Raw genomic sequence first — 15477 nt, 5'->3', positions numbered from 1 at the left:
TACTCTAGATGGGAACATGTGAAATGAAATGACTTTAAAAACCTTGGAATGATGAGTCATTCTATTGAAAGATTTTGAAGGTGAATATGACTGGTGAATGACTAGGTGAATTTTACGAAAACTGATGGATGGGTTCGGATGCGATACCATTCCAATTGGAAAGTACCCCCACAATACCCAACATGGGTAAGGGCTTAACTAGAAATTTATGTGCTTTAGTATGGGTTCCCTCTGAACAAGCGTCATCGGGGTTATGCCGAAAGCTGCCTCTACAACAAAAGAAATGATGTGATATGACGTGAAATGAGGTGAATGTCCGGCCCAAGCCCTGTGCAGTTCCCGAGCTGACCGTTTGTCTTCACCTGGGAGGCCAAGCTCATGGGGAGAGGTGCCTATACTAGAGTATGTAAGTGAAAGGTTATGGTTGGTAGTCCGCACACGGAGTGTGATAAATCGGGCCGATTAACCCTGACGGATTATTGCAAATGTTGTGGCAAAAGTGTGCGACCTCTGCAGAGTGTAAAACTATTCGAATAGCCGTGTCCACGGTTATGGACAGTTGGAAAGGCCATACTGTTCCGTCATCAGACCATTTTTAAAAATGTGACATGTGACATATGCCTGGTGAATTTTGAACTGGAAAGGTGAATGGTGAATTTGACTTGAATCACAACAGAGTTGTGGGAATGACACTAATGTTCCCACTTGAGTTAGTTAGCAAATGAAGAGGCTTTTACTAAATGTTTGTGAACTAAAATTGGCTTTATGCAAATAAATTTAGAACTTAGCACCCCATTACTAAAGTTAATAGTGCTTACACTAGTATTAGTTTGCGAGTACTTTAAAAGTACTCATGACTTTGTCCCTGGCTATTCAAATGGCCAGACTTTGAAGGAGAACAGCAGTACGAGGAAGATGGACAGCAGGACGTCTACGATAACTAAGACTACTCCTGACGTCAAGCGTTGGCCTGTGGATTATATAGCCACTACTACTTCGCTTCCGCTATTTGTGATGTTCGTTGATCAATAGATCAACTATTATTGTAATATTGGATCATGTGATCTACCTTTGTAAGACAATTATGTGTTGTAATAAATGATGACTCTATGATATTCAACTATTATGTCTCGCAACAACAATATTCCTGGGATTGCGATGTATGGCATAATAGGCATCTGGACTTAAAAATCCGGGTGTTGACACACACCTAGTCCTGATTTTGTTCTATCTTTATTTGGGCCCAAATAGAAGTAGTTTAGACAGCACAATCTTTTCTTAATCCAAGATCTCGATCCAAATCGCCCAGGTATCTAAACAGTACTTATTGATCAACAGATCTGCCCTAAAAAAGTTAGTTTGACGGATCAATTTTTGATTCAATTACGATCGATTTGCAACGCAATTACAGATCTATCGCGCGTGCGTGGGTGAGCTAGGTACATGCGGGCACGACACACGAAGCAAGGACTGTTTGCGTGGAAAGGAAAACATATTTGCGGATGCTAGGCGTCGGTCGCCTGATATCTGGCCCAAAATCGGTCGTACTGCTTCCGTCCGATGAGCATCTTGCAGATAGAAAAGCATGCACGTTTTCTTCCGTCGTACTGCTGCTCAGGAGGTACCGCGCAAAGTGAGTTGCTTTCTACCATGCCGGCCTTCGATCCTGTGGACATCGTGCGCTGCTAGCCAACAAGTGGAGCCCACGACGTGCCATGCTGCTGACCTCTTCTTCGCATGCAGTCATGTGAAGGCGTGAAGCTGCTAGCTATTGCATGCCTCGCATGAATCCTAGACTCTAGTTGCTGCTAGCTAGCTGGCCAGACAATGCATTAAGATAATCCCATTGCTATACAAACTGCACATATGCACACACGTAACTCAAAGGCATAGGTAAAAATTAGAAAATAAGTAGACCTTGCTTCACCATTTGTAACAAAAATCATCATTTGAAGAAAGTAATACTACAAAAGAAAATTTTGGTTAAACAACATTTTTGGGTAGAGATTGATTTGCAACATAAATCATCAAAGATTTTAATAAAACCACAAACAGTTACAACAAAAAATCATGTGTTTATAATAATAAAAATTTGTTAAACAACAAATTTTTCTGCACATTTATTTACAACAAAAAGCACCAACTATTTTAACAAGAATCATATGTTTTTACAACAAAAAATCATGTGTTTTTAATAATAAAAGAATTGTTAAACAACAAATTTTTCTGCACATTTATTTACAACAAAAACCACCCAACTATTTTACCAAAAATCATAAGTTTTTACAAAAAAAAATCATGTGTTTTTAATAATAAAAGAATTGTTAAACAACAAATTTTTCTGCACATTTATTTACAACAAAAACCACCAACTATTTTACCAAAAATCACAAACATTTACAACAAAAAAATCATATGTTTGTACCATTTTCAAAAATTCGAGAAAAACACAAGTTGTAGCAAACTCACATAAAAACATCCCAACATCTCGAGTCTGCTTTCACAACAAAAATTGTACAATGTTGTTACATTTTGAAAACACGTGTGAGGAAAACAAAAGTTCTAGGAAACGCCCATATAACATTGCAACATATGGGAACTACTTTTACAACAAACCTTATACGAGTTCGTTACAATTTTAACACAAGTATGCAACATAAAAAAATTCATGAGAAAGCATAGATGTAACATCATCCCAGATGGACCAGATCTCGTCGATTCGTAGTCCTTGACATAAAATCCAGCTCGCTAGAGCCCATCAGCGCTGGATAAGGTGACATAGGTTCCATTTGTTTGCTTCTGAATCTTCCTAGGCTCACAACGACAACAAAAAAAAAGCGTTTGCAGCACTACAAAAAATTCTCGCATCAAAAAAAAAATCCAGCATAGACGATGATCCTTTAAAGCACAGGCGGTGGACAACCCACAGCCCGGGCGGCGACATAGCGGCCTGACAACATTGTCGTGGACCACGTTGGTGATGGCTTGCACCAATCGAGTCAGACGGAGGCACCAGCCCATGGCAGACGGCGAACTAGCTTGCAGCCAAATGGCGGATATAGGAAGAACAAATGTAAAAAAAAATCTCTAGAAAGTAATGACTTATAAAGTACGTGGGTGCACATGGAAAATTAGCAATGTAAGTGGTGCATGCACGATTAAAAAAACTAGGTATGGTAGTTGTCCTAGTTGTTGTTACATGCAAAGGTCCTGGCTCGCTGCTCTTTGGCCTACTGCTGCCGCATGCATGCGTACATGGGTCTACCACTGGCTAGTTGTGTCCAGAGAAAATAAAGAACTCTCGTCGGAGGGATTGGACGGAACAACCAGATAGCGACCAGGCAGGAAAAGCATGCTCGCGCGGGATGGGACGGGACGACCGATCGATGCGCAGTGATCGGTCGGCCGATGAGAAGCATTTTTCCTTTTTTGAAATCTGGAAAGGAAAACATATTTACAATGTGAATCTGCAGTTAGGGTCTGTTTGGTTCATGCCTCCAAGCCGCCCTTCCTTTTTTTGAACAAGGAAAGGCACCGGGGGTGCCATATTTTCATTCAGCTCATAAGCAGAGTACATCAAGAAGTACATATCCCTGTAATTCAAAGTTTTGGAAAGAAAGAGCAAAGGGACAAGAGCCTATACATCTGTGAGCTGAATTTAGACAAGTGAAGATAGGCAAAGACATTGGTCGTCGAATTGCCTGTTGTGCACAATCATGGGCTACTCCATTTAGATTTCTATTTATGTGAAAGATCTTGGACTGCAGTTCTTCTGAAACTCTTTTATAGTCTGCTATTTGTTGCCTAAGCTCCCATGGTACCTGATCACTTGTAAGTGCTGTCGCTGAAGCTGCTCTTGCAAGAGTTAGGTTGTCAGTAAGAAATGTAGCTCCTTGTGCTTGGACCTGGGCAGCAACTTTTGTTGCAAACAGAAGCGCAGCAGCTTCCGCAAGCAATGGCGAAGAAGAGTATGTTGTCGAGGCCTGAATCATGACTGTTTCTTCTCGACCTTGTCCGGGAAATTGACAGTAGACTCCAATTCCGGTCTTGCAATTTTCTTGAGTATCTTGTGCTTTCCTTCTTTTCCACGCCGCGTCCGTGAAGATCTTGCTTCCTTGTATCTGTAAATCCGACCTGATTGTATTGCCCTGTCTGGTTTGATTTCCCTGTGTATTCAACCTAGCTTGTATCTTGTTCCCTGATACCTGTACAACATCCAAAAGCTCCAGGTTTTTTTTAATAGCATTTGTCCTTTGGTAAATCTGGAGAGGAGTAGAATCTTTTTTGTTAAAAAGACAATCATTTCTAGATTTCCATAGACACCACATAAAAATAAGAATATTTTCAATAGTACCATTGGGGTGATTCATATTGAGAAGTCTGGTAAGAATCTGAGATATAGAATCAGATGGAGAAGCAAATTGGTCAACTCTTAAGTGCCATGGGTTCATAAACCAAGCCGCTCTAGCAAAAGCACACAAGAAAAATAGATGTTGATCTGTTTCTTCCAAATGGCATCTGCAACATAGTTTGCTTATATGTTTACTGTACTTACCCGCTCTGGCGCCCGAGGAAATGGCTTGTCTTATGATTCTCCAACCAAAGGTTTTTATTCTGGGAATAATGTTGCTATTCTTCCAAATAGTTTGAAGTAATTGTTTGGTAGAAGTACTGACCTGTCTCGGCGTCGGCTCCCCCTGTTCAAACAGTCGCTCGAGACATGCTTTGTAGGCGCTTTTGGTGCTACATTTACCTGCAAGGGTTAGTTTCCAGCAAAGGCAATCTTCATCCTGAGTAGTAATAATAGGAGTGTTTTTTATTTCTTCCGCCATCTGTTCCTGAAACAAAGTGTCAATAAGTTGAGAGTTCCAAATTTTCTGTCCAGGTATCCATAAGTCCTTAACTTGACTGGGATAAGAGTAGGTTTCTGGCTGGATTATAAGATTGTCATAAATCTGAGCCCAACTTTCACACCAAGGAGTGCTCCAAATAGATATTTGGCCCATAGTGATCTGATAGAAGGAATGCGCTTTGAGGATAGGAAGGACTTTGAGAATGGAGGCCCAGAAAGCTGATTTTGGAGCATTTGAATTTGGGCGCCAAATAGAAGAATCAGGGAAGTATTTTGATTTTAAAACAAGTTGGAGAAAGTTGTTTGGTTGATCTGCTAGTCTCCAAGCTGCCATCACTATAAGAGCTTGATTCATGGCCTGCAAGTTCCTAATGCCTAACCCACCTTCTTTTTTTGGCGTGCATATGTCTTTCCAAGCTCTTAGACACAAACTTTTCGAGTTTGGTTCTTGCCTGGTACCTGTCCACCAGAAGTTCCTAATAATGCCTGTGAGTTTTGCAATAAATTTTTTTGTGAAGAGAATATTAGACATGTAGTAGACAGGAATAGACGAGAAGGCAGATTTGATAAGCTCCAATCTAGCAGCATGAGAAAGTTGATCTGCTTTATAAGTTGAAAGTTTGGATTTAAATTTATCTAGAACAAAATTATAAGCAGCATTTCTATCCTTTCCTGGAATGATAAGAGGGTGACCAAGATGCACAAAGTTTGAATCTATAACTGGCACAGGGAAAATATTTCGTATGGCTTGAGAAATATGATTGTCAACATGCTTACTGAACAATATTCCTGATTTTGTCCAATTTGGCGTTTGTCCGGATCACGTTGCGAAGTCCCGTAAGATATGCTTCATTCTTGTCGCTTCTCGCTCCGTGGCTCCGTCCACATATCGGAAGATCATCTCGCGAACAGCAGAGAGTGGATAGGCGGACAGTTTGGTCCCAATTTAATACCTGCAAAAAGATTAGTAGCCATTGCTTCCTGCAGCGAGATTGATAGTTCATTTATAGCAAGAACAAACAAGTACGGCGATAAAGGGCATCCTTGTCGTATTCCTCTGTCACCTTTAAATTTTGCGAAAGGTTGGCCATTGATTACAACAGAAAAAGTAGGTGACGATACACAAGCATAAATGAGGTTTATGAAATGACCATGCAGCCCTTTACGTGCCAGAGCATCGACAATGAAATTCCATTCAATTCTATCAAAGGCTTTCGCAAGATCTATTTTTAGCATGAAAGCTTTATTCTTCCAGGAACTAAGAGCAAAAGAGTGAGTGATTTCCTGAGCAATGATAATGTTATTGCTTATTCGCCTACCTTCAATGAAGGCTTGTTGAGAAGGATGAATATAATCAGGCAAATGAGGCTTAAGTCTATTAGCTATGCATTTCGCTATGATTCTGTAAATGACATTGCATAAACTAATTGGCCTGTAATCTGCTGGAATTAGAGGTACAAGTTTTTTCGGAATAAGCGCAATGTGAGTGTCATTTATGTGACTAGGCATGATACCAGTTTGAAAGAAGGATCTTACTAGTTGTATAACATCTTGACCAATCCAGTCCCAAGTAGCAATATAGAATTCGACATTAAAACCATCAGGTCCCGGGGAAGCATTTCTCTTCATGTCCTTGAGAGTATCTAGGATTTCTTTTTCATCGGGAATAGAATAAGTATAATCGTCTAGATCGATAGGCAAATGTGTATGCAAGAAGGGCCTGCCATTGTTAGTTTGAGTAGAAGCAAAAATAGATCGAAAATAATTCACAAAGGTAGTACTGATTCTGTCCGGCATATATTTTGCAGAACATTGTTCTCATCTTTAATCGAGACAATAGTATTTCTTCTTCTACGTTTAATGATAGCTCGATGGAAAAATGAAGTGTTTCTGTCACCATCTTTCACCCATTGTTTCTTTGCCCTTTGCATATAGGAGTCAGTTAATTTTGTCAAGGTTTGTTCATACCTTATGCTCAGCGAAGTTTCTTTTGCATGGTCCTGCTGTTGGGTTGGCTTCATTTGGATTGCCTTGATTTGCTCCTCCAGATTATTTAACTCTTGCTGTAAAGGCTTCTTTTTCTTACACCAAATCTTCAATTGACCTGCAAGATGGTTAGTTCTATTCGAGAAAGATTTATTTTTTGAAACATTCCAAACCTTTTTTGCATAATCATTGAAGTCATTTTCTTTCAACCACCAGTTTTCAAATTTAAAAGTCTTTTTTATTCTCCTAACAGGTCCCTCCGTAGAGAGTAAAATAGCAGCATGGTCACTTATAGTATGAAAAATTGGCATGTTATAAACATTTGAAATAGGGAAAACATCACACCATTCAGCATTTACAAGACATCTGTCCAATCTCTCGTAAGTCGGTTTGGAAGAAAAACGCTGATTAGTCCACGTGTAAGCAGGTCCACTAAAGCCAAGATCAAAGAAGCCACAATTTTTTATGAAAGAACGGAAAGCATACATACGATTGCGATTTATATTAAGGGAATTCTTGTCCATATCATACAAAAGCTCGTTCATATCCCCTATACATAACATAGGCAGGCTAGAGTTATCATAAACAAAACCAGCCACCTCATTCCAGATATGACTTGTTTGCCGATGATAAGGGTCACCATAAATACAAATTAAGCCAAATTTCTGATTACTAGACGTAACAACAGCTGTAGCTAATATCAAATGAAAAGTAGTACTATAAACAGCTACTTGAATATCATCAGTCCACATCAGCCAAAGCCCTCCCGAGCGCCTTCGGGAGGGGACTACAATGCTATCTGCCATGTTAAATCTAGTAAGTAGATCAGAAGATTTTACCTTAGAGGATTTTATTTCGGAGATGAAGGCAATCTGAGCTTTTGTAGAGCAAATCATTCTCGCAAGGTAGCACATCTTCTCACTGTGAAGGCTTTTTCCCATGCCATGGCAGTTCCAACCAATGGCCTTCATGCCAAGCCGCCCTTCCAAAATATTTGTAACGTGTAAGGCTCTCTCTCTCGATTGGTTCCATTGGCAGCCAAAAAATTTGGCAATGGATCCTTTGGTACAACCTTCACAATCCGTTGCCAATTTTTTGATTATTTGTTGGCAGAAGATTTCAGAGCCAAAAATTGGATGGCCAACTATTGGCAGGGCACACACAGGTAAAAACCAAACGTACCCTTAATTTCTTGCCTTCCATCGTCGCTAATGGTTTTTGTATGCACACACCAAAAGAACAATCTGACATATATGCTCTTCTCCTTCACCGTGTTTAGACGACCGAAACTCAAATACATGCATAATCTCTACTGGCGATCTCCACATGAATCTAATAGTGTAACTTTATGTTGTACAATTTGTATTACGTTGGTCATTTTTTTAAAAATCTAAAAATATGCGTAGGCCTAAGCCACAAGAACGGAGGAAGTATTATTCCTTTTGTCGTTGGCTGATTCATGTCCCACTTTGGCTGGCCCGTAAGATGTAAAACTGAGAAATAAAACTTGGTTTTGTTTTAATAAAGAAAAAAATCAAAATAAACCTTAAACTTGTAGATGTTAGCCAAATCAAACCTCAGATTGTGAATCCCTGAAATTGACACTCTGAACTATTCAATCCCAGTCTATATTTAACCCTAGACCTGTTTGGCGGGCCAGGATAGTATCAAACCAGACCGGGATAACAATTTACTCTTATTGACAATACGGACCCACCGGTTAGGAATTTGATCAATACCGAACCGGTATTTCCCTCTGCCTTCCACCCTAGGCCTCCAGGCGGCGGAGCTCCTGGACGACCTAGGTAAATCACGGGGTGGCTCCTAGTGGGGGAAACAGAGGTAGGAAATGACCTGTATGGACAGAGAGAAAAATTGGGAACAAAAAGAAAATAATGACAAGTGGGCCTACTGTTTCAGTGTGAGGAAGTATTACTTAATTCATGAATTATTTGTTTTCACACACCAAGCAGGTGTAGGGTTGAAAATAGACCAGGATCGTATAATTCAGAGTGCTAATTTGGGGGATTCATAGTTTGAGGTTTGATTTAGCTAACCCTACAAGTTCAAGGTTTATTTTGGACTTTTTCCTTTAATAAATAGTTGTGTGCATCACTTTAATGGCAGAGGCAGGGCCAGCCCTATTTCGAAAAAAACTGCTTCCTCCTTCGTGACAACATGCAGTGTATTGAAAGTGACATCGGGCAGGTTGAGAGATGTTGAAGAATTTGCCGTGTAGACTTTGTCGTGTCAGCCCACGGCAAAGCCTTTGCCGTGTTCATTCGGCACACGGCAAAGGACAAATATCCCGTAGTGCCTATTGTATCAACAGAGTTATCCCGCTCAAGCATCAATCACTTATCCATTTATATATTTATAAAACGTCATGCGACCTCTCTTAGATTGATGTAAGAAAAAAAGAAGCGGGAGGCTAAAGATGAATATTATTTGTAAAATAAGATGACGTAAGGTCGTGGCAAACCATGAGCATTCAGCCAGTGATGTCAAAAACCATAGACGGGACACAGTTTTTTTTGGGCCAACAGTTTTATAGCAAAAACGACATTTTATATGGTGTGCTGCTGTAAGTTGGTACGGTGGATACATCATACATGCATGCATCTTCCGGCTGTCAAAGCCAACCAGTCATCAGTACATGCATCTCCCAGGCTTCCCTTTTGGCTACCCTCAAAAAAAAAGAGGCTTCCCTTTTGGCATGTGCACATCAAGTTGCCAATTTGGCATCTGCGCGCAGCTCATCGCATACTTTGCAAACCGCTATGCATGCATGGGCATTGGGCAACCACCAACCAGTCCAAGCCGTGGCTATACCTATATATAACACTTTTGTACTTGTTGATATCCACATCCCGGCAACCAGAGTAGCAGCAAACCAGGAAAATGTACGTGACGAGGGAGCTGTCTCGGTACCTGGCCAACCCCAAGGCCGCGACGGAGCCACCGCCAGAAGGCCCAGGCTCAGGGTTCCTGGTCCTGGTGGATGAGACGGGGGAGACAGCCAGAACAACCTGCTGCGGCATGTGCATCGACAGGGAGATGCGCGGTCTCCCCTTCCCGCAGAATCGGCAGCTCGCGCTGCGGCCGAACAAAAGCCCCAACCCAGCTCTCGAGTCATGTGCAACATTTGTTGATTTTGTCTCGGAGATAGTAGGTCAATGCACCGGCAACGAGTCCGCCCGGCCGCCCGGCGCCAGCAGCAAGGCCCCCCCGGCCCCCAACTATGCCATGTTGGTGCCTGTCGTCGACCAGCCGCTGTCGTCCGGCCGCTACTACGTCGTCCAGTTCGACGGCAAACACAGGGGGTGAGCATCCTTTCCTTGTTAGGTTTTCCTAATTCTTTGTCATCTTAATTTCTCGATCGGCCGGCGTCGTAATTAAGCGAGACCTGACCATCATCGCGTGCAGGAAGGTGTCGGCGTGTTCCAAGGAGGAGGACAAGACCACCTGCTGCTTCGGCTCCTGCGTCAACGACGTGAAGCCGCGGGCCTTCGACAGCGGCGACGTCTACCAGCAGGTGGAGGTCCAGCTTCTTCCGTCCGTGGGCAAGGGCTTCAAGGCAGTGGCGGTCGCAACGGATGGCATCCCGCCGCACTACCTGAGGAAGAAGGGCTGGAAGGTGAACACCATGGTGTCCCCGAGGTACGACCTCACCGACGCGCCAGGGCTGGACTCCGCTCTCCGCCGCCGGATGCCAGACCTCGAGAGCCTCAGCATCGCGGAGAGCAGCTCGACTGCCGTCGTCGTCGGCAGATGGTACGTCCCGTTCATGTTCGTCAAGGCTGACGGGGAGCGCAGCCTCAAGGACCAGTCCCGCCGGTGCACCTTCTACGAGATGACCATGGAGCAGAGCTGGGAGCAGATATACAGCAGCGACTATCCAGCAGCTAGGAGCAAGCCGGCGGAGGTCGCGGTGGCCGCCACGGTGCGCCGGTCGACGGCGCTGCTGGGTGGCACTAACGTGGTGCAAGAGGGCGGGCCCCAGGCGGACGGCGGGACGGTTTGGTTCCGACCGGTGGCCGCGGCGGCGGCGAAAACGGCCACCGTGGGGCTAGACATGGTGCTCTGGGAGAGGATGAGGTGGGAGCTGGAGAGGGGAGGGTGGGTCGCGCCCCGCAACGGCAATGGCGACGAGGAGAGGATAGAGAGGGTGGAGAAGCATGACGGCCTGGGGCAGTGGCACAAGTTTGGATGCTATTTGCTGATGGAAAGGTTTGTGCTCAAGAGGATGGATGGCAGCCTCGCACTCACCTGTGAGTTCAGGCATACTAACAAGATTAAAGCCAAGTGGTTATGATTGAAGCTATCTAGAAAAATCAGTGCTGAAATGAGTTTTCTCCACTAGAAAAATTCATTTGCAGTTCGATCTAAAAAAAAAGGTATTTACGCAAGCTGTTTTGTTAAGAAACCGTTACTACAAATAAATTTAGAATTTGGACATGAAAATATTAAAATTCAACCCACATACTACATGTGTAATGTTTTGGACTACAATCAACTAATATGCGAGTTTACATCTTGATGGGATCCAATATTTCAGCAACTTGACTTCAGTGTGATAAAATAAACATTGCTAGCATCCAAAACTCAGGCAGCCTAGTATTTGATCTATTGACACATGTAAATTACACCTTATGAATAGACCTCCGTGTACTGGTAAAACGGAATGTCTATCAAAATTGTTGATTATCATACATAATGATGTATTATGTTTCAACAAGTAGTGGATATCATTGTCTTGCAAACTTCATTGTTGATTTAAGTGAATGTGTGTATTTACTAAATGAAACATGAACCTGAAACCACTTGATAGGCTCAAGGAATTTTAGAATAAAGAAGGGCATTAGTTAACAAGAAAAATGAGTTTCCGCAATTTGATCGAAGTGACAAAGTTACAAGTTATGATTTTCTGCATAAAGACTTGTGAAAGATGTTCCAGAAATTGCCTCTTCATTTTCTTGGCGTGTGTCTGGTCGGAGGGGTCCACGGCGGTGCAGCGCATGTAGGGAGCCGCGGTGGCGGCGTCCTATCGTCAACCAGTCGTCAGCGCAACGCGAAAGTCTCCCTTTGGGTACTGGAGAGGTCGCTGGTGGTGAACGTGCCGAGAAGGAGAAGAGCACGAGGAGGGTAGTGCCGACGATGGTGCTACCGAGGTAGGGCCAAGGACCACGTAGTAGGCTGCGACGAGGACGGCGAACACCGCCGCACCCACGAGCTGCAGTCAGCAATTAAATCCGAGAAAAACAGTGAGGTCAGGTGTCATTGAAAGTGGCGAAGAGGGGGTGGGATGAAGGAATGGAGAAAAGATGAAGAGAGGGCGGGCGGCGGACCTGGAGCGGATAGAGGGGCAGCTGCCAGCCGTGGCGCCGGCACCACCGCAGCCACTTCATTGTCGTCGTTGTTTCTCCGCCGCACCCGTCGTTGAGAGATTCGATCCGAGCACGCTTCTCTTCTCTGCCCGCACCTCACCTCAGGTCAAGAGGAGAAGGAGAGTCTTGTGGAACCCTTTATGACATGTGGGGCAGTGCAGTCGCCCGCACCAACGTCTTCCCTTCCTCCTGGTGTTTTGAATTTCGAATCACCAGCGCGGCAATATGGGTTGGGCCGTCTGAATTGGAGGGTGTTTTGTGTTGTTCAGAAAAATGCGGTCACATCCTCCCACTTAAGCCTTCTTCTTTAATGGGCCGGCACTGTTTTTTTTTTTTTTGATAAATTGAGAGTTTTATTTCTATGTTTAATAATGATGAGTTAATTAGTAATAGAAAAAGCATTGTAAAGCAAAGTGCACACGCACACCTACATAATTTATATGATGATTACGGATCGCAACCACCTAATCCCCTCGCACCCATAGGCAATGTGTGCAACTTGAGGTCTCGGAGGAGGTACTCAAAGGATAGGGGGATTGAGCGGAGAGAGCCATCTAAGACCATCCAACATGTTGCGGAAAAGGGTTTTAATGAGCCATTTGAGCTGATTCTATACATAGAGGTGCATCGATTCAAGGTAGAAAAGTGGTTCTAATTGTTGGTTCGACTTGTAGAAATAGAAAATGATTCTTTTCCGTGAAGCACATAGTGATATCACCCACATCACACCCGGATACGGAGGAAGCATAAGATATTGTTTCATTTGAGTTGGGCCGATTGTGAAACTTTGGTGTTGTTTTATACATCGCAGCCAAATGGGTAGCGATTTAAAGTTTACAACTTTTTTTGGGTTGTTGAACCAACACGACATACTTGGTCTAATACACTAATGCGCGTCAAGTCGCATTGACTCCCGTGTTAGCTGTTGGTGGTGGTGCTACAACTATGATTGTTGCCATGCTCGCGCCAAAGTTTCAAAGTGGGCGGTGTTAGTTGTGGGCTCTCAGTTCAAAGGTACGTGAGCCAAAGATAGAGTAGGCCAAACAGGTGAAAATGCGTGTAGCCTTCATGTGTGGTTTTGGTAATTAATGATAATCCCTATGGACTAATGTTTGCGTTGATTCATATGTGTAGAAGTTGTTCATAGGCAATGCTTGAACCATATGTTGAATTCAAGGTTGCAACAATAAGCAAATGAAGAAGATCAATCGTCAAGTATGTCTTGAAAACAAAGATGAAGTGTGCCCCTTCAAGACATCATCATAAGTACAAAATAATAGATGGTGTGCATGTGTGCAAGTTCAATTAAGATGAGCATCTAGAAGATATCAATATGCTTGAAGCTTGCCATAGCAACCCGAAAGATTTCATCAAGCAACCACAATCAAGAAAGGTGTTCTATCTTGTTACAGACAAGATCGTCATCATCAAGCTCAAGTAGAATGCGCAAGGTTAATGTTTGTTCTTGATAGGGTTTCTTTCTTACCGTTCTCGTGGTGTAGTTAAGAGACCGGTTTATAGGTTAATTGTTGTTCTATGAAGAGGCGCCATAGTGAGTAACTCGATCGTATCGTTTAGAGGGAGCTCAAACCTCTGAATCTTTGCACCATCTTTTTTGGTTCTTATTTGGATCTTATCCATAAGGTTTTTTTAGAGTCTGTGCTTATTCTCATGACAAGCTCTAGTTCATCGAAAACGGATTTCTCATGAAATACTTCTTGCGTTTTTTATATTGGAGTTTTTCCCGGTTCTTTGTATTCGGAGGTTTCACCTCTAAACTCTTGGATAAATATAACCGACTTGGCCAAATATCTGGCCACCCTGATGGGCTTCACGTTTTAGGTCTTTAGCCATTTTTCGGGGGCTGGATATTTGTAATAATCCGGCCCCGGATAATCCAGCCTGAGAGGGCCCAAACGGTTCATATTTTGTTGGGAGGGGGTATTTAAGACCCCCTTCTTCCTGCTTGGGTTGTGGCTCTTTCCCACCCTCTCCCGTCCATTGTTGACCTTCAAAGATTGCCCTACCTCTCTATTCCTCATATGCTTCTTGATCTTTTTTAGGGAAAGTGAGAAGAGAACTAGATCTACAATCCCACCAATCAAATCTCTCTCTTTGTTAGTGGAATCCTCTGGATCTAGATCTTGGAGAAATTTGGTGTTCCTCCTCCTATTTTTCTTTCTCTTTTATTCCCCAATAGCTTTTGTAGCTTTGGTGGAATTTGAGAGTTGAGGATGTGAGCATCATAGTGGTGTTCTTGCCATTGAATTTGGTGCATAGTTTTGAGTTCTCTATGGTGATTCGTGGAAGTGAAGTGAGAAGGTTTTTACTCTTGGGTCTTTGGACCCTAGACGGCTTAGTGGACTTTGTGGTGTTCTTGGGGCCTCCAATTAGGTTGTGGAGATTTCTCAAGTGTGAGGCCTTTGTGGCGGTTTATTGGGAGACTCCAATTAAGATGTGGAGATTGCCCCAAGATTTGTGCAGGTTCGGTGACCACCCTCAATGGTTCCATGGTGGATCGAAGACTTTCCTTTTGGTGTGAAGGCTCGAGAAGAATACGGTGAGACCTTTGTGGCGTTTGGGGAGCCTTGTGCCCTCACACCACTCCAACAGATAGTAGCACTCGCAAGAGTGTAAACTTCAGGATATATCGTTGTCTCCACGTCACCTCTATTATTCCAATACTCGAGATCGTTACTTATGCACTTTACTTTGTGATAACCATCGTGCTTGAAGTTATATATCTTTCTATCACATAGTCACTTGTCTTGTCTAGCTTAAGTTGTTGGTGCACTTAGATGAACCCTAGTTATATATGTTTTATGCTTGACAAATTAAACGTTATTTTTATTCCGTATTTCTTAAGCTCATATAGTAAAAGTTTTAAACCGTCTATTCACCCCCCTCTAGGCAGCATCTGTGTCCTTTCAACAAGGGCTAGCTAGAGACATGTAAATAGATGATCCCTCTTGGCAGACGAAGCTACGTAAATTCGTACATGTAGAGACCGACCAGAAGAAGGCGCCACAAGGGTTCAAGATTGGATACCCGACCAATCAAATGCATGAAATGAAATAGCGGCCATGTAGCTTGGTCTACATTTGGGGTTGATGCCGTTGCCCCACTATAGGGTCTCAACTTAGCAGTCAATGTGATTGTATAAGAGAGGGTTAGGCTACAGCAACCACTCGATAGGATTAGTCATCAGGGTTTCCGTGCTTGCGTACGGGTGCTTGTAGGTGGAGACTTTAA

The 15477-nt window shown here is 43.1% G+C and overlaps 1 non-coding gene across 1 annotated transcript; it reads left to right on the top strand.

Annotated features, from left to right (window-relative positions):
- Positions 1-10750: 10750 nt before the first annotated feature.
- LOC124685510 lies at positions 10751-10876 on the top strand. The gene has a single exon (XR_006997496.1). It is a non-coding gene; the product is annotated as a small nucleolar RNA Z206 (small nucleolar RNA).
- Positions 10877-15477: the final 4601 nt, after the last annotated feature.

This window comes from Lolium rigidum, chromosome 1 (genome assembly GCF_022539505.1).
Source record: "Lolium rigidum isolate FL_2022 chromosome 1, APGP_CSIRO_Lrig_0.1, whole genome shotgun sequence".
Taxonomy (NCBI): Eukaryota; Viridiplantae; Streptophyta; class Magnoliopsida; order Poales; family Poaceae; genus Lolium; species Lolium rigidum.
Note: the sequence above shows the minus strand (reverse complement) of the source record. Positions and strands in the feature narration are given on the sequence as shown.